The sequence below is a fragment of the Pseudophryne corroboree genome, chromosome 5 (assembly GCF_028390025.1).
Source record: "Pseudophryne corroboree isolate aPseCor3 chromosome 5, aPseCor3.hap2, whole genome shotgun sequence".
Lineage (NCBI taxonomy): Eukaryota > Metazoa > Chordata > Amphibia > Anura > Myobatrachidae > Pseudophryne > Pseudophryne corroboree.
In genome coordinates, this window is record NC_086448.1 from 276,448,406 (window position 1) to 276,474,584 (window position 26,179).

The following is a 26,179-nucleotide window of genomic DNA, read 5'->3' on the forward strand; positions in this document are numbered from 1 at the left end:
GTTTTCCTTATCCTAGCCATTCTTGCAACAAATCCTCAACGCTCTGACGACATCCAAGGATTTTGAGACGGCTGAGGTATCAGAAACCACTGGTTGGTTGATAGGAAAAGAAGACACAACCTTCGGAAGAAAGTGCTGACATGTTCTCAGTTCATCCCTATCTTCATGAAATATCAAATAAGGACCTATGTGAGACAGAGCCCCTAACTCAGACACACGCCTGCCTGAAGCCAAGGCCAACAACATGACCACTTTCCAAGTGAGAAACTTCAACTCCACCTCATGTAGAGGCTCAAACCAGTCCGATTTAAGGAACTGTAGCACATTCAGATCCCATGGTGACGCAGGAGGCACAAAGGGAGGTTGGATGCGCAGAACCCCCTTCACGAACGTCGACCTCAGGAAGGGAAGCCAGCTGTTTCTGAAAGAAAACGGACAAGGACCTTGATAGACCCTAATCTCAATCCAGCATCCACAGCTGCCTGTAGAAATAGAAGACGTCCTAATTGAAACTCCACCGCAGGAGAATTCTTGGATTTACACTGATACATATTTTCTCCAAATCTGATGGTAATATTTGGATATTACCCCTTTCCTGGGAATACCCTTACGGGCTAGGATCTGGCGCTCAACAGCCATGCCATCAAACGCAGCTGTGGTAAGTCCTGATAAACTAACGGCCCCTGCTGCAGCAGGTCCTTGCGAAGAGGAAGAGGCTGACTATCTTCCAGTAATAACTCTTGAAGATCTGGATACCAAGTCCTCCTTGGCCAGTCTGGAGCAATGAGGATTGCTCAAACTCCTGTTCTTCTGATGATCTTGAGAACTTTTGGAAGAAGTGGAAGGAATAGATACACCAACTGAAACACCCACTGGGTCACCAGTGCATCTACCGCTATTGCTTGTGGGTCTCTCGACCTGGAACAATATTTCTGAAGCTTCTTGTTGAGGCGTGATGCCATCATATCCACTCCCCAACGACTTGCCACCTCCGCAAAGACCTCTAGGTGGAGGCCCCATTCTCTTGGATGGAGATCATATCTGCTGAGGAAGTCTACTTCCCAGTTGTCCACTCCTGGAATGAAAATTGCCGACAGAGCTTTTGCATGCCTTTCTGCCCAGAGGAATATCTTTGTCACCTCTGCCATTGCCGCATTGGTTTTTGTTCCGCCTTGATGGTTTATGTAAGCTTCTGCCGTCACATTGTCTGACTGGATCTGTATGGGACGACCTTGAAGAAGGTGTGCTGCTTGATGAAGACTGTTGTACACAGCTCTCAATCACAGAATGTTTATGTGAAGGAGAGTTTCTTGACTTGAATATCTTCCTTGGAAGCTTTCGCCTTGCGTGACTGCTCCCCATCCTCGGAGACTTTTATCCATGGTCACCAGGATCCAGGTCTGAATCCCGAACCTGCGTCCCTCCAGGAGGTGAGAAATTTGTAGCCAACATAGGAATGAAATTTTGTCTTTCGCTGACCAGATTATCCTTTGATGCATGTGGAGATGCGACCCTGACCACTTGTCTAGTAGGTCCCACTGGAAGACCCTGGCATGGAAACGGCCATATTGTAGCGCCTCGTAAGCTGCTACCATTTTCCCCAGCAGGCGAATGCACTGATGAACTGATACTCTTCGTGGTCTCAAAATTTGTTTGACCATGCTCTGGATCTCCTGAGCCTTTTCCACCAGTAGAAATACTCTCTGTACCTCGGTGTCCAGTATCATTCGCAAAAATTATAATCTCAACGTCTGTTCCAACTGAGATTTTGGAAAGTTGATGATCCAACCGTGTTGTTGAAGTACCGTCAGGGATAATGCTATGTTCTAAAGTTGCTTGTCCCTGGATCTCGCTTTTATGAGGAGAACGTCCAAGTATGGAATTATGTTGACCCCTTATTTGCGAAGGAGAACCAACATCTCCGCCATCAACTTGGTGAATATTCTTGGAGCCGTGGAGAGCCCGAATGGTAATGTTTGGAATTGGTAGTGGCAATCCTGAACCGCAAACCTCAGGTATGCTTGATGTGGCGGGTAAATGGGAACATGCAAGTAAGCCTCCTTGATGCCCACTGACACCAGAAATTCCTTTTCTTCCAAGATGGAGATCACCGCTCTCAGGGACTCCATCTTGAATTTAAACCTTTTCAAATAAATATTCAGAGATTTTAGGTTTAAAATTGGTCTGACCGAGCCATTTGGCTTCGGCACCACAAACAGGCTTGAATAAAAGCCTTGGTTCCTCTGTTTGGCAGGAACCAAGGAAATTACTTTGTCTTGACATAATTTGTGTATTGCGTTCAGGACATTTGCGCTGTCCTGAACAGAAACTGGTAAGGCTGATTTGAAAAATCGGCATGGGGGAAGGTCTTGAAATTCCAACCTATAACCTTGGGATACTATCTGTAATATCCAAGGATCCAGATCTGAGCGAACCCAGACCTGGCTGAAAAATAATAGACGTGCCCCCACCCGATCGCACTCCCAAAGAGGAGCCCCAGCATCATGTAGTGGCTTCTGCAGAAGTAGATGCTGACTTCTGCTCCTGGGAGCCTGATGGTGTTGTAGGTTTTCTACCTCTTCCTCTCCCTTTTCCTGTGAAAAAAAGGGGTACTCTTAGCCTTTTTGTACTTGTTTGGCCGAAAGGACTGCATATTATGACAATGATATACTTTTTTAGCCGGTGCAGCTGCCGACGGCAGAAATGCTGACTTGCCAGATGTAGTAGTTATTTCTTTTGGATTCAGCGTCCGCATTCCATTGGCGGATCCATAGTGCCCTGCGGGCTGAAATCGCCATAGCAGAGGCCCTTGAGCCCAGTAAGCCAACGTCCTTCATAGCCTCAACTAAGTAACCTGCAGAATCTCTGATATGACCTAGAATTACCTACCCACGCAGAAGCAATTGTGGGCCTGAGTAATGTACTCGTAGAGATTATATATATATATATATATATATATTAGACTTTAAAGTCGTCTCGAGCTTGCAGTCAGCAGGTTCTTTTAAGGAAGCTGACCCTGGGGCAGGCAATATGATTTTCTTCGATAGCCTAGAGACAGAGGTGTCTACCACTGGGGATGACTCCCACTTACGTCTATCCTCTTCAGGGAAAGGGTATGCTACCCACAACCTTCTAGGAATAGCAAACTTCTTTTCCGGGTTAGTCCAGGATTCCTCAAAGAATGCATTTAAGTCCTTAGACGGAGGAAAAGTCACCACCTGTTTTTTTATTTAATTTAAAATAATCTTTTTCCTCAGGTGCAGGTGTTGTGTCAGTAAACTCTAACACCTCTTTTATAGCGACTATCATACATGAAATGCTCTTAGCGAGTTTGGAGTCTACCCCTCTCAAATCCCCAGTGTAGACCTCAGAGTCGGAATCTGTGTCAGTGTCCCTTTGCATAATTTGGGCCAGAGACCTTTTCTGGGAACTGGAGGGGGTCCCGAGTGTATGAAGTGGAGGAATCCGCAAACACTGCATCCTCCACAGACTGTCTCCAATACTTTGTTGTTTTTAGACATATTATTCTGCAACTTTCTCACCCACACAGGTTCAGAACACTCTTGTGCCTCCAAAATGGGTTCCTCTGGGGAAGAACTTTCTCTAGACATGGTACACGCGTGTACAGTCACACTACTCACACACAGAGGAGCTATTGGGGACAGCTCTAACCTAATGTCTGTCAGAGGGAATTGCCAGTCCACACCACACCACGCGCCCTATAATGTATTGCACTAAAGATATATACATATATACAACACAGCGCTTTTATCCAATATGAAGTCCGCAGACCTCAATACATTATGTGCTCCCCTCCCTCTATAACACCCTGGTACTTGTATCAGCGATGTGAGGAGAAGCGGCGTTCAGGATCAGCACTCCGGCGTCTCTGTGAGGAGAAAATGCCACCAATTGAGTGTAACTAACAAGTCTGAGGAGACACCCCGCCCCCCGTAATGGCGCGGTTCAGTCTCAGCAAATACAATATTTATACTGCCAGGGGTATGTACATCAGCGGCTCCCATGTGTGTACTTTAGTGCCAGTGAGAGTAAGGATTTAACCACATCCCCCCCATGTTTGTGAGCAGCGTCCCGTGCTGCGCTGGTACCTTTATGCCGCCATGATGACCGGAAAACCCCTCTCTGCAGGTCTCCGGTAAATACTCACCAGCCTTCTGACTCTGTTAGGGGGTGGCGGCAGTGCTGTGGGAGTGAGCAGCAGCCAGCCAGGCATGGGCTGTGTTCAGTACCCTTCAGGAGCTAATGGTGTCCTGTCAGTGGAAGCAGAGCCATTGAACTAATGGAGAAGTTGGTTCCTACTTTCCCCCCCTAAGTCCCACGAAGCAGGGAAGCTGTTGCCAGCAGCTTCCCTGTAAAATAACAAACCTAACAGTCTTTTTCAGCAAAACTCAGTAGAGCTTCACTGATGTGCAGCCAGTCTCCTGGGCACATTTTCTATAACTGAGATCTGGAGGAGGGGCATAGAGGGAGGAGCCAGTTCACACTGTTAAAAAGTCTTAAAGTGCCAGAGGCTCCTGCGGAACCGTCTATACGCCATGGTACTAAAATGGACCCCAGCATCCTCTAGGACGTAAGAGAAATTATGATTGTTAGAAATGTAATGGTGTATGGTGCACCTGCGTTCTTGTTTCTATATTGTAGTACTAAGTCCCAGCAAGGTAGCACATCCCATTATAAGAAGCTAGGGTGTGCAGTCCCAGTGATGTCATGAGGCTGCCAGAAAAGAAAGGAGCCCTGCGGTCTATCACTGCTACTCACTGCCCCTGACCTATGCAGTGGTTGCTCAACCTTTTAATAGAACCCGTTTCCTGACACGGAAAGATCAAACAGTGCGGATCCTACTCACACTAGATCCTAGGTGAGTGTACATATCTGACTTATTCCATATCCCACTAGTGTTGCGCTCATTTCCTTTCAACTTTGCTATATATAAATTGTGGGGTGGGGGGTGTTTATATATTTGGAATACCTCTGTCATAGAGCAGACCTTAACCTACCGAATACGGAGGTTTCTGGTGCCTTGTTCAGGCTCCCTCATCTGTTTCCTGGGTGTGGCTATCTTGCCGATGTCATCCCACTGGTACTTAATTCTTGTCAGTATCTCTGGATCATCTGACATGGCCGGGCCAGTCAGTACTGTTAGTACCCTATTTAAACCACCAAGTGGATAGTGACTTGCCTACAGGCTGCAGCACTTTGTGGTTCCTGTTTACTGCTTCAGCAACATGGCTCATTCCTCACTGCCCCCTGCAGCTCTCCAACAGAGCATTATTCCTACAGTAGATGCTTCTAAAACTAACCCTCAAATGCATCAAGACTCAAAAGTACTACAATATCTCCTATATAATAGCACAGATCTGGGACTGTGTGGATAACACTGGGCATGGCTAGGAGCTCTCATTGGGTTAGCAGCACGTCTATCAAACCCAGTCCACAACTGATTGGGCGAGAAACGCCCTCCCATACAGGTTACATCCAACGGGAGGCTCTGCCCTTTGGCTGCTGTGTGTTCCCAGAGCAGGATTAACAATGGGGCTGATGGAGCTGCTGCTCCAGGTCCACACCCCTAAATAGGCCCACTGCATCTGCAGCAACATACCCTCCAACAATTTACACAAAAAATTGGTACAAATTCGAAAAGGGGGTGTGGCCACACCCCTTTTCATATACTTTAATTGGAAGTTTGGAGAGCCAAAAATCAGTACAGACCATAAAAAAAACGTACTGTACCTGCCAAAAAGGTACAGTTGGAGGGTATGCCACTGCATCTGCAGTAAGTCTGTGCCTTGTAGATAGGGGGAAAAAAATCCTTTTACTGCAGCATCCTATGTCCTGCTGCGAGTCCGCCTGCCCCCTCCGACATCAACAATCCCCACTCCCTAGCCGCCGTGCAGGTGGAACAAAAGCTGCTGCGGCCACCGGCATAGATGTGTATGAAAGCGGCGCAGTGGAAGGCTTTCATAGCCCTCCCTGCGCTGCATACTCTCTGAGCCCTGGAGCCTCCTCTGCGCGTGATGTCACAGAAGTGCCTCCCCGCCACAGCCGTGGCCAGAGGCCCTGACTCCGCAACACAGTAAGAATGCCAAATTGATTTCTCACAAATATTTAAAATGCCCGCTCTAATATATATTGTAAATGCCTGCATCTCTTATTACCATATCCCATGAATGTGCGCTATACATCGCAAAACACTGCATCCCATAAGAGAAAACAATACACCCACACATTATCTGAGTTCCAAAGCTCATTGATGTATATATTTGTTATTAAAAGGATATGGATTCAATATATATTACAAAGTACAGTATACCTATAGTTACATGATTACAACTCACACAGTAAGCAGTTAATACATAAAGTTACATACAGTTACATGCCATTACATACAGTTTCAGTTACAAGCCAGCGATACAATTACCATTCCCTCCAATGCATCTTATGTCTCTCTCTCTCAGTAAATAAATACAGGAACTGATCTGCCAGCAAGTCCATCATCGTCTCAGACCTTACAGCCACTCTGAGACCAAAACAGGAACTACCTGTGTGATCAGCAATGTGTTATCTAGTTTGGGGGAGGGTACTCTCATTCATGATGAGTCACTAGTTTCTTTGTATATGCTGAACAGGTTCAGCCTTGGGGACGTCCAAAGGGCTGGCCTGAGTTTCCTGTCCACTACCTGTTTGGTCTATGTATTGTTCTAATAAGTGATTTTAGCTTTTATACATGTAATCATAATTATCCGCTGCAATGTCCCACAACAAGCAATAAATGCATCTACACATCAATCTGGTTGCTTCAATAGTAAACATGACCGGTCTATCTGGTTTCGTTCAAATAATACACATACATGACATTACTTCATTAGATAATTTTAAATCATCATGATGTCTGGCGCTTGATATGATTATAATTATGTACTGTATGAAATTAGTGTTGAATCCATCTCTGTGGCATGTCCGTGTAAATGCGTGTGTTACCATATATTGCTGTGCTCGCTGCGCGTATTTGCAAGTATAGCGACTTATATGTGTGTAGTTTGTATGATCTCTTTATGTAATTTTTTTTTTTACTTCGACAGTCCACCCTTTGGCAGTAAACAATAACTGCCATCAATTATTAACATAAGAAAAAAATATTTCATACCATAATCGGTGACCTAGACACAAGTATGTATGCATTTCGCAAATCAGACACTTGACTATATTTGGGGAAGACAGGGAGGAGGACGAGACATCCTCTATATGCACTCGGCGGTCACGGGACCACTGGTTGGGATGTGGGACAACATGCAACCTATAGAGTATGCTGGGACAGTGCTTTGGCGTATAATGTCTGATTTGCGACGAACATTTCACACATACATGTACCTACGTCTTTGTACACTGATGTTTGGATTCGATTGAGGTTCTGCTGGGTGGATGAAGAAGACACAAACAAATCGTGACAGTGACATATAACATTTTCATGATCTACATCTTCCTATCATTTTCTGAACATTGTTTCCATTTCTGGAACGTATGCTAGGTCTGTTTAATCATTGAACAAGGGTTATAAGTAGTGTCCTTCCTAAATAACATAAACCTTCGGAGTTCGGGGAGAGACACTCATAAACCTTTCTTCCACATATATTAATGAGCTCTTTATCTGCAATGTGTGAATAGCCATTGTCTGATTGTTCCTGATTACCTCTGAACTCCATAACTACTAGAACTTTGATTTTTTTTTCTGATTTTAACAAACTGATCGGCTAATCCTGGGATCCTATAAGGAAATCACTCCTTCCTACAGAACCAGTTCCAGTCCCACACTCGACTCCTCATAAAAAAACCTCGCAAAAATAGAATATCCTGAAAGAAAATGTTTGTCAGCGGGAAAGAGAGAAAAGAGAAATAGAACAAAACAACTCTTGTTCATAACAAATCAATTACAATGACTGGTCTTTCTGCAATCCTTTAGTACGCTCAGGTAGTGGTCAACAGTGCCGCCTCTGAGTCTTCACGGAACAGAGTCTCTGGTGATACGAGGTTCTCTTTGCCTTGCTCTTTGGACACAGAGTTCACTTGGAACACACAGTTCACTTTGCTCTCCACCTTGCTCTTTGAACACACAATTCACTTGGAACACACAGTTCACTTCGAACACACAAACTCGATGAATGTGAGCAATAAACTACTTTGTCACGAGTTCTCTCTGGGTCAGCGACCTTCTTGTAGTGGGACGAGTGGACCCAAGTCTCTCTTTCGGCGACCTTTAGTGCTGTCAAAAAACTTGGTATGGTCCTTCCCACCTGTCTATTAGGCAACCTAAGCGTAAGAACAATCACAGTCTCTTGGTTCATAATCAAGACAGTTAGTATTTGGCATACCAGCAATCAACAGTTTCAAGTTCTTTTGTCAAGTTCTCAAATGCTGGCTCATCTCAATAAGGTACTGTACTGTCACCTCATTGATGTATTTCTGATCATTGTGCGGATCAATCATGACATGAGGTTGTCTTCCAAAAACAACCCAAAAAAAACCACAAATACCAAAACAACAACAAATTTCGAAGAGGGTGATTCGTTGAGTGAAGATCTGGGAATGGTTCCGAAGCTACATAATACTAGTTGCAGTATCTATGATCACAATAGTACAATTTCAAGCTTTGCTCGTACTTCTAGGGGTACCATTATCTACACACAAATTTCTCCGCAATTTTTCTTTGCGGTAAACACAGCAGCATCCGTGGCGGCAGGAAATGCCTCTACCCAGTTTGAGAAAACATCAGTGCACACCAATACATAACAATAATTCCTAAAGGGTGTTAACTGTACGAAGTCGATGTGTATTTCCTGAAAAGATCCGTCTGCAGGAGGGATATGGGATGGCTCTGTTGGTATTGCTTTACCAATATTCTTCCTCAAGCAAGTAAGATAGGTCGTTGCTCTCTTTACCTGCATGAGAATAGAATCCTGGCGCACACCAGTAGGCTCTCATCAGCCTGCACCTACCCTCTTTGCCTAGATGAGTCAGACCATGTGCCACCTCAGCTAGACTTGGAAGGTATGCTCTGGGGGCTACTGGCTTACCGTGTCCACCTGCCCGCAGTCCTGAGGACTCCTGGCCATACCCCTTTGTCCTCCAGACTGCCTCTTCCTGCAGGGAACACAAATGTTTTTTTGTATCTTAATTTAACTATCGTGTGTTTGCAGTGTAGAGTACCATGAGCATAACTCAAAAAACAAAACAAAAAAAAAACAACATCTCTAGAGGAGAGAAAGAAAATGAAAAAAAAATGTCAGGTTTGCCATTCACCAACAGACATATCAGTGTCTATACAAAATTTCCCTTCACCAGTATTCCCATTCTCCACCCTTTGTGCATGACAAGGCACACTGCAGTAATACTGGTGTCATCGTGCTGTTGAGATATACTGGGTTTGGGCAGAACTCTGAAGGATCTAGGCATGTGGAGTTTGAACTGTAATTGGGTCCATGTATTGTAGCACCCTGTGTGAACGCAAAAGATGAAGAGGAAACTGTAGAGAAACAGAATAGAGGTTGGTGACAGATGAGTTTGTAGAGGTGGAGAAAATTTTATAAAAATTTGACAACTGGATTGGGCACTACGGGGAAGTGATTCTCTACTGTCTATACCCCTTAAAAAAAATTCTGTGTCTTATCACTACTGGGACTATCCCAGCCATCAATCCAGTGTCCTGTCCATCCTAAGTTCATAGGGAACCCGGTATCTGTGAGTTAATTTTCTCTACCTGTGATGGACATGCATCTAGAACAGTGAAATGTAACATTAGTAAGTTGCATTTATTCTGTTCTTCCCATTTCCCGAATCTGTGTTTTCTATATGGCTCGTGATTCCTTACTATATGTCCCTTGGTCCCGTCTATGTGTTTAATAATGTGGCTTGTGTTTTCTGTCTAGGGGATCTATATTGACTATGTGTCCTACTACTTCTACAATCTCTGGCAAAATGCCCTTCCTTCCTACAAGTGTAACATATTATTGACCATTTAGGATCTGGGGTTTGTTCTGATTGGTCTTTCCTGTATGTGCCAGTATACTTACCGTCCTCAACCTCTCCACCTGTTGTTCTCTGCGCCTAGCACCAGTGGTGGGATTCAGCCGGTTCGCACCGGTTCTACAGAACCGATACCTAATGTACTATCGGTTCTGCAGAACCGTTTGCTGGCCTGCTGAATTCCACCACTGACCCACTGATACAACTCGGGCGCCTGCTGTTAATTTTTATTACTTTTTCTGTCCACCGCAGCTTGGCCTGGCCTGGACAATGATTATAAATTAATATAATGGCTGCCTGCCTGGCTCTGCTCTTCTGGGCTGGGCAGGGCTGGCCAGGCTGTTAGTCAGCCTGTGTAAGCCCACCCTGCCTCCCTTGTTGTTGGCAAGGATTGGCTCCCCCTGCACACGTGTTCTGAACTTCTGTGCAGACTGTGCAGAGGAGAGGACTCAGAGGCGGAGCCACCATCAGCCATCACGCGGCAGCGGACGGTGCGCAGAAGGGCAGCCTGCAAGACAACAACTTACAACAAGTCGTCGTCACTTGGGACGGAGTCGGGAGTGCCAGAGCGGGGACAGACAGACGCACGGCACGGGCACAACACTGTTCAGCCAGTTCCTATCGGCCCGGCGGCCGTGACATCACATCAGCGTCTGAGGCGGAGACTGCGGCACAGACAGAAGAGCAGAGCAGAGACAGGCAGCCCGGGAGTACGGACAGTACTGGGTCACCGACCGTCAGCATCTGGGCGAGTTATGCTTCTGTGCTGAGCCTGTCACTGCAGTGTTTAATGTGGCAAGGGAGGGGCCAGGCGGGCCCGCCAGGGGCATCAAAATGGCGCAGTTATGCAGTATGAAGGAGGGGAGGGAGGCTGCTGCTAGCTTGCCGAGGATGAGTAGCTCAGGGGCTGCCAGGCAGCTGCACAATGCTGTTGGTGTTGGGGAGAGACTGAGAGAGGAGCCAGTATGGCTGGACTCAGTTGCTGGGCTGGCCAGAGAGGAGCCATTATTAGCCTGCAGTGGTGGAGGAGGGAGGGGGGCATCAAAATGGCGCAGTATGAAGGAGGGGAGACTGCCAGGAAGGGCCCCTGACTGAGGTGCTGAGGGAGATGGGAGTGGTCAGAGAGGCTGCATTTTGGTAATGGCACTTTACAGAGAATATTTGAACATTCACATTGGGGCAGATCAATGTATTAAGCCTGGTGAAGAGATAAAGTGGACAAAAAGTGAGATAAAATGGAAGGAGATAACGCACCAGCCAATCAGCTCCCAACTGTAATTTTTCAAACATTGGCTGTTGAATTATCTCCTTACACTTTATCTCATCACCATGCTTAATACATCTGCCAAATTGTTTGCTACAGCCGGTTTTCTCTATGGCTTAGGGAGGGTAAATGGGAATGCTGCTACACTTTTATTTTGCAAATAACTATTTATATTTCCATCTTTACATTTGTACAGAAGAGACCAGACCAGTCTATCACACAAGTCTGATAACCATCTCTAGAGTGGTTTGGAAAGAGAGAAAGGTCCCAGAGGAAGCAGGGAATATTTTGTGGAGCCTGTTGGGTTACACACAGTGAGTAGACATTCCACTTTACAGATTGCTGGGCTGGTTGCTGGGCTGGCCAGAGAGGAGCCATTATTAGCCTGCAGTGGTGGGGGAGGGAGGGGGGCATCAAAATGGCGCAGTATGAAGAAGGAGGGGAGACTACCAGGAAGGGCCCCTGACTGAGGTGCTGAGGGAGATGGGAGTGGTCAGAGAGGCTGCATTTTGGTAATGGCACTTTACAGAGAATATTTGAACATTCACATTGGGGCAGATCGATGTATTAAGCCTGGTGAAGAGATAAAGTGGACAAAAAGTGAGATAAAATGGAAGGAGATAACACACCAGCCAATCAGCTCCCAACTGTAATTTTTCAAACACAGCTGATTGGCTGTTGAATTATCTCCTTACACTTTATCTCATCCCCGTGCTTAATACATCTGCCACATTATTTGTATCCTTGTTGTATGGATGTACAGTACCATTCTTCATGCTGCCATGGGACCATGATTTCTGTACTTAGGGTGAGACTGAGATGTATGCTTCTACTTACATGTCCATAAATATGTTATTATTATATTTTAAAAGTTTTTTTTTTTACGTAGCCCTTGAAACTAAGGATGAAAAGGCAACACAGTTTGTTTTCTTATTGAAAAAATCTGTCAAAGTCAGATTCTTCTGTTGTATCAGAATTGGCCTTGGAAGGTTCAACAGTCACTAGCAGAACCAATCCAGCCTGAAGAAAGCAGCACGTCAATTGAAATAGAAAATCACAACAACTCCAATTTTGTAAATAGTCTTCCTGAATGCTGGTCAGTGCAACAATATAAACATTTTAAAGAAAAATATGAAGGACTGGGAATTTCTAACAAAAAGTTAGGTTGTGAGTATTGTGCAAAATATGATTTCATAAAAGAGAAAAGTGTTCATGCGTCAAAAGAGTGGAAAGGTTTTCAGATTGAGGCATCAGGGAAAAACAGAGTGGTACAACAAGCTTCTCTAAGGAAAAAAATGAAAGAACATTTTTCATCAAAGGCTCATAACATTTGTAAAGACAACTTCAAAATACGTGAGCAGGATACTATAACAAACGTAGTAGATACAATGAATAAAAAATATTTCAGTACTACTTGTAGAGTATTTAATACAGTTTACAGCCTGTCAAAAAGATGTAAACCATTTTTAGACATAGAAGATGAGATTGAACTGCAAAATGAAAAATGGATTAGATATGAGAATAGGATTGCATTCACGTAAAACTGCTGTGAAAATAGTTGATTTTATTGCAAAGGAAATTAAACAAGAAATATTTACTAAAATTACTGAAAATGATAAGAAAATATGTTTGATTATTGACGAAGCTTCAACGATATCTTGCAAACCAGTTATTATACTTTTCTTAAAAGTTGAGGACTCAGTTTCATCTCCAACAATTTTTGTTGAGCTAGTTGAATTGGAAAAACAAGATGCAGAGACAATATGTTCTTCAGTTATGGAAAGTTTAAATAAAGTTGGGCTTACTAAGAACTACTTACAAAAAAATTTAATAGGATTTTGCTCTGATGGTGCAAGTGTTATGCTTGGGAGAAAATCTGGAGTGAGCACTAGGATAACAAAAGACTTTCCAAACATAATAATATGGCACTGTTTAAACCATCGCCTCCAACTTGTTTTAGATGACTCAATAAAGGAAATAAATCAAGTAAATCATTTCAAAATATTCATTGATAAGATATATACTATTTCTCTAACGTCCTAGTGGATGCTGGGGACTCCGTAAGGACCATTGGGAATAGACGGGCTCCGCAGGAGACTGGGCACTCTAAAGAAAGATTTAGTACTATCTGGTGTGCACTGGCTCCTCCCTCTATGCCCCTCCTTCAGACCTCAGTTAGAATCTGTGCCCGGACAGAGCTGGGTGCTTTTAGTGAGCTCTCCTGAGCTTGCTAATAAGAAAGTATTTTAGTTAGGTTTTTTATTTTCAGAGAGCTTCTGCTGGCAACAGACTCTCTGCTACGTGGGACTGAGGGGAGAGAAGCAAACCTACTAACTGCAGATAGGTTGCGCTTCTTAGGCTACTGGACACCATTAGCTCCAGAGGGATCGAACACAGGACCTGACCTTGTCGTCCGTTCCCGGAGCCGCGCCGCCGTCCCCCTCGCAGAGCCAGAAGCCGGCAGAAGCGGAGAAGACATCGAAATCGGCGGCAGAAGACTCCTGTCTTCACATGAGGTAGAGCACAGCACTGCAGCTGTGCGCCATTGCGCCCACACTAACCCACACACTCCGGTCACTGTAGGGTGCAGGGCGCAGGGGGGGGCGCCCTGGGCAGCAATTGATACCTCCTGGCGAAAGCTCCATATAGACAGTGGGACACTGTTATATGTATGAGCCCCCGCCATTTATTTTACAAAAAATTGCGGGACAGAAGCCCGCCGCTGAGGGGGCGGGGCCTTCTTCCTCAGCACTCGCCAGCGCCATTTTCCTTCCACAGCTCCGCTGAGAGGAAGCTCCCCAGGCTCTCCCCTGCAGAATCACGGTAGAAGGGTAAAAAAGAGAGGGGGGAGCACATAAATTTAGGCGCATTAATCATAATACAGCAGCTACTGGGTAAACACTAAGTTACTGTGTAATCCCTGGGTTATATAGCGCTGGGGTGTGTGCTGGCATACTCTCTCTCTGTCTCTCCAAAAGGCCTTGTGGGGGTCCTGTCCTCATTTAGAGCTTCCCCTGTTTGTGTGGTGTGTCGGTACGCGTGTTTCGACATGTTTGACGAAGAGGGCTATGTGGAGGCAGAGCAAGTGCAGTTGACTGACGTGTCGCCGCCGACGGTGCCGACACCTGATTGGATGGATATGTGGAAGGTGTTAAATGATAATGTAAACTCCTTACATAAAAGGTTGGATAAAGCTGATACCTCGGGCCAGTCAGGGTCTCAACCCATGCCTGATCCTACAGCGCAGAGGCCCTCGTGGTCTCAAAAGCGCCCACTATCCAAAATGGTGGACACAGATGTCGACACGGATTCTGACTCCAGTGTCGATGATGATGATGCAAAATTGCAACCGAAAATGACAAAAGCTATACGTTACATGATTATAGCGATGAAGGATGTTTTACACATATCAGAGGGCTTATATGTATGGGGAGAAAAAGCAAGAGGTGACTTTTCCCCCTTCACATGAGTTAAATGAGTGATGTGAAAGAGCGTGGGATTCCCCAGATAAGAAAGTCCTGATTTCCAAAAGGTTGCTTATGGCGTACCCTTTCCCGCCAGAGGACAGGGTGTGCTGGGAATCCTCCCCTAGGGTAGATAAAGCTCTCACACGCTTATCTAAGAAGGTGGCCCTGCCGTCACAGGATACGGCCGCCCTAAAGAATCCTGCAGATAGAAAGCAGGAAAGTATCCTGAAATCTGTTTTTTTTTTTATTCAACAATTTTTATTACATTTTTTATAGAAATACAAGAACAGGGAAGACCTTCATGATACAGACATACCAAAAACCGGAGAGAAACCGGTATAGTTACAATAATCCATCGTAAGGTGCTTTTAAGCCACATCAGTGAAACCACAGATACATAGTCGGTACTTGTAGGCTTGAGTAAGAGGTAAAGGATAAACAATCTTAACCTACATGAGGTCTAGGAAATGATGAAGACATTACCGACGTGCGTCTTAGCATAAGAAATCACCATATACCTAAGGCTAAGCATACAATTCTACCTGAGGATTCACAGGACATCAGTATACCTGAGAGGTCAATAAAGAAGACAGACAGGAGGGGGGAGGGGGGGGGGAGAAACAAACTGGGAAAACAATACAAGTATAATCATATCATGAATGAGTAGCGGCCAAAGAAGTCCTAAGTAAAAATATTAAAGAAGTAATTCAGGCATGGTTAGCTATTCTAACCAAAGAGAAGGTTCAGTACCCATATGGCATCAGACTAAACATACAGCATGGTGTATTAAATTAATATAATTGCATTTCCTAAGAAAACAGCAGGGAGTCCCAAAGGAACAGTACATGGGCCTAGGTTGTCAAGAGGCCCTATCGATTTGTCTATATAGATACCACGTTGTGGTCTCAAAAAGTTTATAGATGAACGACTGTACATCCGGGTCTAGAGTATCAATATACCTCTCCCACTTCTTGGCAAACCGCCTGACCCCCAATTCAATATCAGGAAGAGTAGCACGCCTCTCAAAATAAATAATCCGGAGGGTCATGTGTTTCACAGCCATCAAAGAAGGGGTAGACGGTTTGATCCAATTATTAAGAATTTGTTTCTTGGCAATTGTCAGGATAACAGAGAGTACCGGAACAATATCTCTATCTTCAGGCCCAAGAGACCACTCCCTAAAATCAAGTAGCAAACAAGCCCTCGGGCGTTTTATTAACAGTAAGTTAAATACTGTGTTGAGATAAGCGACCACCTTGTACCAAAACTTAGATATTTTCCGGCAAGACCACATATTGTGGTACAAGGTGGCACTCTGCGCAGTACATTTGATGCAACAGCCAGTGTCGTCTGGGACCATGTGTGCCCTCTGATTAGGCGCTATATATGCCCTTTGGAGCGTCTTCAAGTGAACCTCTTGCAAAGAGGCAGAGTATAAGAACCTAAAAGTGGGTAAAATGTTATCTAACAATTCAGCGCACGATCCCATATTGGGGATATCTCTGGACCATGAAGACAACGCGGAGTCCCAGAGCCGGTCTCTATATGAGACCCTAAAGGTGTTTCTGAAGTAACTAAGATGGTAAGGACAATCTTTAGTAAGCACCATTAAGGTGCGCAGCGGGTCTGTGGTAGCCTCAGAAATCATTGGGTGAGACTGGGATTGAGCAAAGTGTCTAGCCTGCAGGTACATAAAAAATTCCCGGAGGGAAATACCAAATTTTATCTGGATATCAGAGAAAGAAAGCACTGCGTTGCCTCCTGGGTCATATATGTCTCTAATAGCTGCGATCCCCTTTTCTCTCCAACTCAAAAAATGTGCGTTATCAAGGCCAGGAAGGAAACATGGGTTACCCCAAAACGTAGTGTGAAGAGAGGTGTCAGGTTTTCTCTGGGCTTTAGTGTGAGTGGCCTGCCATGCTCGATATGTATGCCAAAATAAAATATTATGTTTTATCTCAGATGGGAGGCGGGAGTTTGGGGTGTGTAACAGTGCAGCAGGTGAGAAAGGATGGAATACGGCCAGTTCAAGTGGCAAGTTCGTAAATACTGATCTGCCCCAAAGCCAGTCTGTGATATACCGGTACATCGCTGCTCTACTAAATAGAACAGGATCCGGGATTCCCATACCTCCCTCTTCACGTAATAGCTGTAACCTAGCGTAGGGGACTCTTGGTCGTTTACCTGCCCATAGAAATCTAGTGAAACACTGTTTAAGAAAAAGGACATCTTTCTCAACAAGGGCAATAGGGAGCATAAGAAGAAAATAAGCAATCTTGGGAAAAACAACAGATTTAAAAACTTCTGCTCGACCCATAAGAGACAAGGGCAGAGACGCCCAGTCTGTAAGGATTTTAGACACCTTGGACAAAATAGGACCAAAATTATCCGCATATAGATCCGGGAGGAAAGTAGGGATCTGAACCCCTAAATATCTAAGACTATCTCGAGCCACTGGGAATCGGGACAGGACCGGGTGTAATGGAAAGAGGGAAGAGTCTCCTGAAAGGAGGAGAAGCTCGGATTTAGATATATTAATTTTGTATCCTGCAAAGGAACCAAATTGTTCAATCAGGGAGACAATCGCAGGGATGGACGTATCAGGATGAGAAATAAATAGAATCATGTCGTCAGCATACAGTGATAATTTTACCATTGTGTCCATTATTTTTATGCCTGTAAATCTGGGAGAATTTCTCAGGGAAACAGCTAGGGGTTCTAAAGCTAAGGCAAATAATAAAGGTGACAAGGGGCAGCCCTGACGTGTGCCACTCTGGATAAGAAAAGGGGATGAGAGGATACCATTCCCCAAAACTTGAGTGGAGGGAGATTCATATAATCGGGAAATAAGAGAGACAAAGTCCTCAGGTGCATCAAAGCGGTGGAGCGTTTCATACAGATGGTCCCAGGTGACCAGGTCGAACGCCTTTTCGGCATCAAGTGACAATAATACATTAGTGTCAGTGGGTTTGGAAAGCTGAAAGGCCTGCATAACAGTCAAGACCTTACGGATATTGCTCACTGATTGCCGACCCCAGACAAATCCAGTCTGGTCTGTATGAACTATATCAGGGACTATGAATTTGAGTCTATTCGAGAGGATTTTAGTGAACAATTTATAATCCGTGTTTAGAAGGGAGATCGGACGATAAGAACTGGGAGACTCAGGATCCCGGCCAGGCTTCGGGATAACCTTTATGACTGCGGAATTAAAATATTGGGGCAAGGAAGCACCCTGCATAAAAGAATTAAATAAGACAGAAAGAGGTTCGCACAGTCTAGTAGATAGAATTTTATAGTAGTCATTGGCAAAACCGTCAGGGCCCGGAGTCTTCCCAGTCTTTAGTCCAGCTATTGCTAAAGAAACTTCCTCAGTGGTGATAGGTGCAAGAAGAGAGGTACAGTGCGACTCTGACATTTGAGGCAGATCAGTAGAAGACCAAAAGCTAGACTTGTGGGTCTGGTTAATAACAGGACGTGCATAAAGAGTGGTATAAAAAGACTATAGCACCTCAGCAATCTCGGCCGAGGTCCGTACTCTGTCCCCAGCTTGGGTGAGCAGAGAGTGAATGACCACTTTAGGGTGTCTGCCTTTTAACAAACGGGATAACAGTTTGCCAGACTTATTGCCATATCTGTAAATGCCACAGTCTCTTGAAAATGAATATTTAGCTTCCATTTGAGAAAGGAGGGTATCAAACAGTGTTTTTTGTGTAACGTACCGTTCCCTAGTAGAAGGGGAGGGGGAGGATTTAAATTCCTAAAAAGAGTGAGTAAGAGCCGCCTGGGCTTCCAAATATTGTGAGTTTAAATCTACATCCCTTTTTTTACTATAGGACATAATGTGCCCCCGAATAACTGATTTTGACGCCTGCCAGAAAAGAGCAGGATCCTCGCTCAGAGTTTCTCCATTATGCGTATGATAATCCAGCCACGCTGCATCTAATGAGGAGCGGAATTTCAGAGAGCCACTTAAATGAGAGGGGAAGTGCCAGGAGCGAAAAGGGGATTTTTCTGAGAGGAGCATCAATTTCATCCAGCATAAAGCATGGTCTGAAATACAGATATCCTCAATTTTAGAGTCAGCCACTTTTGAGAAAAAGGAGTCACATAACAGCAGATAATCAATCCTCGAGAACGTGTGGTGCGCAGCCGAGAGGCATGTAAATTCCCTTTCTAATGGGTAGCATGCGCGCCACACATCCACTAAGGACAACTGCGAGCAAATATAGGGGATACCAATACGTGGTAACGAGGGGGGAGCGCGAGGGGGAGGGGATTTATCCAAGGTTGGAGAAGAATATAAATTAAAATCTCCACCCAAGATAATAGGAATTTCAGAGTAGCTTAGTAGCTTAGTGACCATGTTCGTATAAAATTGCTTAGAGTACTGATTGGGAGCATAAATATTACAAAGTAGGAACCTGGATGCATACAATGTGACATCTGCCAGTACATACCGACCCTGAGTGTCATCTAAAATCGCATGGACGGAGATAGAGACCGTGTGCCGTGCTAAAATAATCACTCCCCTAGCCTTAGAAGAGAAGGAGGAAGAGGCTACCACAGACCGACCCATAGTATTCAGTTTTACCACCTCATTTGGCATAAGGTGAGATTCCTGAATGAAAACAACATCCATCCCCACCTTCCGAAGATAGAGCAAAATCTTTCTGCGTTTAGCTGGGGAGTTGATCCCTCCCACATTCCACGTGCCGACACTCAAACTAGCCATGCATCAAATGAACTGGGAAAACCTGTGCAGTAACCATGATATCTTCAGCCGCCGAAAAACGGATACAAATCATACCGGGGTGGACACATAAGGAGGAGAAGGGGAGGGGGAGAAGAAAAGAGGGACAGAAACATAGAAAACACACAAAATATAACATTAACATTGTGAAAGAAAGTCCTGCTAAGGACAATCATAACTTCAGAAAACGAGAACAACCAGTTCACGCAAGCACAGAGGCCGTCATAGACCGCCAATGAGCCAGCCAGAATTATGAAAACCTGAGGAAAAAATGAGGGAGGGAGCGCCCTTACCCACCCTCGGCAACATAATATATGAAAATATACATAGGAAAAATAACAAGAAAATATCAGAGCACACAGAGCATGTTACAGAAAAAGAAAAACGCAGCCTGTCACATAAGAAGAAGGGGGAGATATCTCCGCTAAGCATATATAACCATTCTAGAAAGATTACATAGCCACAAAAAGACAACAGATGAATAAGAAAAATCTAACACATAAAACAAGGCAAAAAGGTTCAGCCCGCTGTATAAGACCAAAGTCTCTTTTGGGGGAAAAAACACCTGCAGCAGATTCTACAGCAATAATTAAATTGGCAGACATAACCGGAAACAGAGAAGTCCAGGAGCAATACTCAGCCATCTCGATCCAGGGTGTCATCCGCCTGAGAGGAGTCGTCATCTGCCTTGGATGCCTCAGAAACATAAGCCTCTGCATCTGCAAGATTCGTAAAGTCCCGGAAAGAATTTCCATCAAACAGGCGTAGTCTTGCAGGGAAGTGCAGAGCAAATTTTTTATTCGCCTTTACCAAACGGGAGCAAAGGGGGGTAAATTCCCGACGTGCCCGGAATACCTCCGCGGAGTAGTCCTGGAAAATGGCCAAACGAGCTCCCTCCCATTGTAAATTCCTATGCCTCCTGGATGCCGTCCATATTGCCTCCTTATGGAGAAAGTTCAGACATTTAAATATAACCACAGGTGGTCTGCTATTAGGTGAAGAACGTGGGGGACCCAGTCTGTGGGCTCTCTCGATAACTAAGCCAAAGCATTCATCTTGGATATGCAACAAATCAAGGAGGGACGTTTGTAAAAAAAGAGTCAAATCAGGACCTTTCAGTGACTCAGGGAGCCCCAGCACCCGAAGATTCAATCTCCTCGATCTATTTTCAAGATCGTCAACCTTGTTCAGCAGCTGGAAGTGAGATTTCTGGAGCTCATCATATCTGTGCTTAAGATCCCCAACATCCTGAAAAGTCTCCCCCAGCCTTTGTTCATTTGTAAGAACAGTCTTAGATAACTGCTTGATTTGGGATTTTAGATCTTTTATTGCCTGCTGCATTTTAGCAGCATGTGCATCCATGATAGGCTCCATGGCATCCCTAACAGCTCTCACTACATCAGCATAAGTCACTGGAGAGGCAGGGGAACAGTCAGGCTCACCTGAGGGAGAAATGTGTTTTGCAGAAGCCAGTTTAATGCTGCCAGCAGCCTGCAGACTCGTTTGTGAGCTAGGTGCGGCGGCCATCTTGGATTCCCCCGGCCGTTTTTCAGACCTCGATCTCTGGGCTTTAGGGGGCATGGGGGAGGACAGAAACCTTTCCATCCAATCCACAGCACTTTCCCACAGGTAGTGTGCGCCAGGTGCGGAGAAAAGCCGCGAGCGGGAGGCGCTGTGTGCTCCGGTTACCGAGGGTGCAGGAGAGCTGCAGCAATCAGCTTCTCCTCACATGGGCGCCGGAACCGGAAGTCATCCTGAAATCTGTTTATACGCATTCAGGGACTCTACTGAGGCCGGCAATTGCGTCGGCGTGGATGTGTAGTGCTGTAGCAGCGTGGACAGATAATCTGTCTGAGGAAATGGATACCTTGGACAGGGATACCATTATGCTAACCCTGGGGCATATAAAAGACACTGTCCTATATATGAGGGATGCCCAGAGGGACATTTGCCTACTGGGCTCTAGAATTGATGCAATGTCCATTTCTGCCAGGAGGGTCCTGTGGACTCGGCAGTGGACAGGTGATGCCGACTCCAAAAAACACATGGAGGTGTTACCTTACATGGGTGAGGAATTGTTTGGGGACGGTCTCTCGGACCTGGTTTCCACAGCTACTGCTGGGAAGTCAAACTTTTTGCCATATATTCCCTCACAACCTAAGAAAGCACCGTATTACCAAATGCAGTCCTTTCGTGCACAAAGAAGCAAGAAGGTCAGAGGTGCTTCCTTTCTTGCTAGAGGCAGGGGTAGAGGAAAAAAGCTGCACCTTACAGCTAGTTCCCAGGAACAGAAGTCCTCCCCGGCTTCCACTAAATCCACCGCATGACGCTGGGGCTCCACGGGTGGAGCCAGGAGCGGTGGGGGCGCGTCTCCGACTTTTCAGCCACCAGTGGGTTCGCTCACAGGTGGATCCCTGAGCCATACAGATTGTGTCTCAGGGATACAGGCTGGAATTCGAGGTGATGCCCCCTCAACGTTACTTAAAATCGGCCCTGCCAGCTTCCCCCATAGAAAGGGAAGTAGTGGTAGCGGCGATTCACAAGCTATTTCTCCAGCAGGTGGTGGTAAAGGTTCCCCTTCTTCAACAGGGAAAGGGATACTATTCCACAATGTTTGTGGTACCGAAACCGGACGGTTCGGTCAGACCTATATTAAATTTAAAGTCCCTGAACATTTATCTGAAAAGATTCAAGTTCAAAATGGAATCGCTCAGAGCGGTCATTGCAAGCCTGGAAGAGGGGGATTTTATGGTGTCTCTGGACATCAAGGATGCTTACTTGCATGTCCCCATTTATCCGCCTCATCAGGAGTACCTCAGATTTGTGGTACAGGACTGTCATTACCAATTCCAGACGTTGCCGTTTGGGCTCTCCACGGCACCGAGAATATTTACCAAGGTAATTGCAGAAATGATGGTGATCCTGAGAAAACAAGGAATCACAGTTATCCCATACTTGGACGATCTCCTCATAAAGGCGAGGTCCAAGGAGCAGTTGCAGATCAGCGTAGCGCACTCTCAGGAAGTGTTGCAACAGCATGGCTGGATTCTGAACATCCCAAAGTCGCAGCTGATTCCTACGACGCGTCTGCCCTTTCTGGGCATGATTCTGGACACAGACCAGAAGAAGGTGTTTCTCCCGGCGGAGAAGGCTCAAGAGCTTGTGACTCTAGTCAGAGACCTCTTAAACCCGAAACAGGTGTCGGTGCATCACTGCACGCGAGTCCTGGGAAAGATGGTGGCATTGCACGAGGCTATTCCCTTCGGCAGGTTCCATGCGAGGATCTTTCAATGGGATCTGTTGGACAAATGGTCCGGAGCGCATCTTCAGATGCATCGGCTGATCACCCTGTCCCCCAGGGCCAGGGTGTCTCTTCTGTGGTGGCTACAGAGTGCTCACCTTCTCGAGGGCCGCAGGTTCGGCATACAGAACTGGGTCCTGGTGACCACGGATGCGAGCCTCCGAGGGTGGGGGGCAGTCACTCAGGGAAGAAACTTCCAAAGGGTTGTGGTCAAGCCAGGAGGCTTGTCTGCACATAAATATCCTGGAACTAAGGGCCATATTCAACGCCCTAAGTCAAGCGGAGCCCCTGCTTCGCAACCAACCGGTGCTAATTCAGTCAGACAACATCACCGCGGTGGCTCATGTAAACCGCCAGGGTGGCACAAGAAGCAGAGTCGCGATGGCGGAAGCCACCAGGATTCTTCGGTGTGCGGAGAATCACGTACAAGCACTGTCAGCAGTGTTCATTCCGGGGGTGGACAACTGGGAAGCAGACTTCCTCAGCAGGCACGACCTTCACCCGGGAGAGTGGGGACTTCATCACGAAGTCTTCATTCAGATTACAAATCGATGGGAACTGCCACAGGTAGACATGATGGCGTCCCGTCTCAACAAAAAGCTACAACGGTATTGCGCCAGGTCAAGAGACCCTCAGGCGATAGCTTGGACGCCCTAGTAACACCGTGGGTGTTCCAGTCGGTCTATGTGTTTCCTCCTCTTCCTCTCATACCCAAGGTGCTGAGAATCGTAAGAAGAAGAGGAGTGAGAACAATACTCATTGTTCCGGATTGGCCAAGAAGGCCTTGGTACCCGGAACTGCAAGAAATGCTCACAGAGGACCCATGGCCTCTGTCTCTCAGACAGGACCTGTTGCAACAGGGGCCCTGCCTGTTCCAAGACTTACCGCGGCTGCGTTTGACGGCATGGCGGTTGAATGCCGGATCCTAGCGGACAAAGGCATTCCGGAGGAAGTTATTCCTACGCTGATAAAGGCTAGGAAGGACGTGACAGCAAAGCATTATCACCGCATATGGCGAAAATATGTTGCTTGGTGTGAGGCCAGGAAGGCCCCTACAGAGGAATTCCAACTGGGCAGATTTCTGCACTTTCTACAGTCTGGAGTGACTATGGGCTTGAAGTTGGGATCCATAAAGGTCCAGATTTCGGCCCTATCTATTTTCTTTCAAAAGGAACTGGCGTCTCTTCCTGAAGTTCAGACGTTTGTTAAGGGAGTGCTGCATATTCAGCCCCCTTTTGTGCCACCAGTGGCACCTTGGGATCTCAACGTGGTGTTGGGTTTCCTAAAATCCCACTGGTTTGAAACACTCAAGACCGTGGAGCTAAAGTATCTCACGTGGAAGGTGGTCATGCTATTGGCCTTAGCTTCGGCTAGGCGTGTGTCAGAATTGGCGGCTTTGTCATGTAAAAGCCCCTATCTGGTTTTTCATATGGACAGGGCAGAATTGCGGACTTGTCCCCAATTTCTGCCAAAGGTGGTGTCATCTTTTCATTTGAACCAACCTATTGTAGTGCCTGCGGCTACTCGTGACTTGGAGGATTCCAGGTTACTAGATGTAGTCAGGGCTTTGAAGATTTATGTAGCCAGAATGGCTGGAGTCAGGAAAACTGACTCGCTGTTTATCCTGTATGCCCCCAACAAGTTGGGTGCTCCTGCTTCAAAGCAAACCATTGCCCGCTGGATCTGTAACACGATTCAGCAGGCTCATTCTGCGGCTGGATTGCCGCATCCAAAATCGGTGAAAGCCCATTCCACAAGGAAGGTGGGCTCTTCTTGGGCGGCTGCCCGAGGGCTCTCGGCTTTACAGCTTTGCCGAGCTGCTACTTGGTCGGGTTCAAACACATTTGCAAAATTCTACAAGTTTGACACCCTGGCTGAGGAGGACCTTGAGTTTGCCCATTCGGTGCTGCAGAGTCATCCTCACTCCCCCGCCCGTTTGGGAGCTTTGGTATAATCCCCATGGTCCTTACGGAGTCCCCAGCATCCACTAGGACGTTAGAGAAAATAAGATTTTACTCACCGGTAAATCTATTTCTCGTAGTCCGTAGTGGATGCTGGGCGCCCGTCCCTAGTGCGGACTTTCTGCAATACGTATATATAGTTATTGCTTAATAATGGGTTATGTTATGTTGGCATCCATTGTTGATGCCCTGTTGTTCATACTGTTGACTGGATAAGTGTATCACAAGTTATACGGTGTGATTGGTGTGGCTGGTATGAGTCTTACCCGGGATTCCAAAATCCTTTCCTTATAATGTCTGCTCTTCCGGGCACAGTTTCCTTAACTGAGGTCTGGAGGAGGGGCATAGAGGGAGGAGCCAGTGCACACCAGATAGTACTAAATCTTTCTTTAGAGTGTCCAGTCTCCTGCGGAGCCCGTCTATTCCCCATGGTCCTTACGAGTCCCCAGCATCCACTACGGACTACGAGAAATAGATTTACCGGTGAGTAAAATCTTATTTTTTCATCAATCCAATAAGAACCAGATTAAACTTACCAAAATATCCGAACAACTTTGAATTGAAATTATAAAGATTGGTAGAGTTTTGGGACCAAGATGGGCTGCCTGTAGTTTAAGGTCAACCCTAGCTGTGTGGCGCGCTTATCCTGCGCTACATCACTATTTTTCTTCAAATGCAAAGTACTTGGGTATGGCTACCCATCTTAAAAATATTTTTTTTTCCACTGATTTGGCATTGATGATTGATATTTTAAACGAAATTTCTCTGCTTTCCAATGCACTGCAAGCAAGAAATACAGACATAATAAAGGCTGAAAAAATAAGATTTTACTTACCGATAAATCTATTTCTCGGAGTCCGTAGTGGATGCTGGGGTTCCTGAAAAGACCATGGGGAATAGCGGCTCCGCAGGAGACAGGGCACAAAAAGTAAAGCTTTTCCAGATAAGGTGGTGTGCACTGGCTCCTCCCCCTATGACCCTCCTCCAGACTCCAGTTAGGTACTGTGCCCGGACGAGCGTACACAATAAGGGAGGATTTTGAATCCCGGGTAAGACTCATACCAGCCACACCAATCACACCGTACAACTTGTGATCTAAACCCAGTTAACAGTATGATAACAGCGGAGCCTCTGAAAGATGGCTTCCTTCAACAATAACCCGAATTAGTTAACAATAACTATGTACAATTATTGCAGATAATCCGCACTTGGGATGGGCGCCCAGCATCCACTACGGACTCCGAGAAATAGATTTATCGGTAAGTAAAATCTTATTTTCTCTATCGTCCTAGTGGATGCTGGGGTTCCTGAAAAGACCATGGGGATTATACCAAAGCTCCCAAACGGGCGGGAGAGTGCGGATGACTCTGCAGCACCGAATGAGAGAACTCCAGG

At 45.8% G+C, this 26,179-nt stretch overlaps 1 pseudogene; it reads left to right on the top strand.

The window, feature by feature from the left end:
* LOC134929592 (E3 SUMO-protein ligase KIAA1586-like) overlaps positions 1-25,666 on the top strand; it is a 30,943-nt pseudogene extending 5,277 nt beyond the window's left edge.
* The last annotated feature ends 513 nt before the right edge of the window (positions 25,667-26,179 follow it).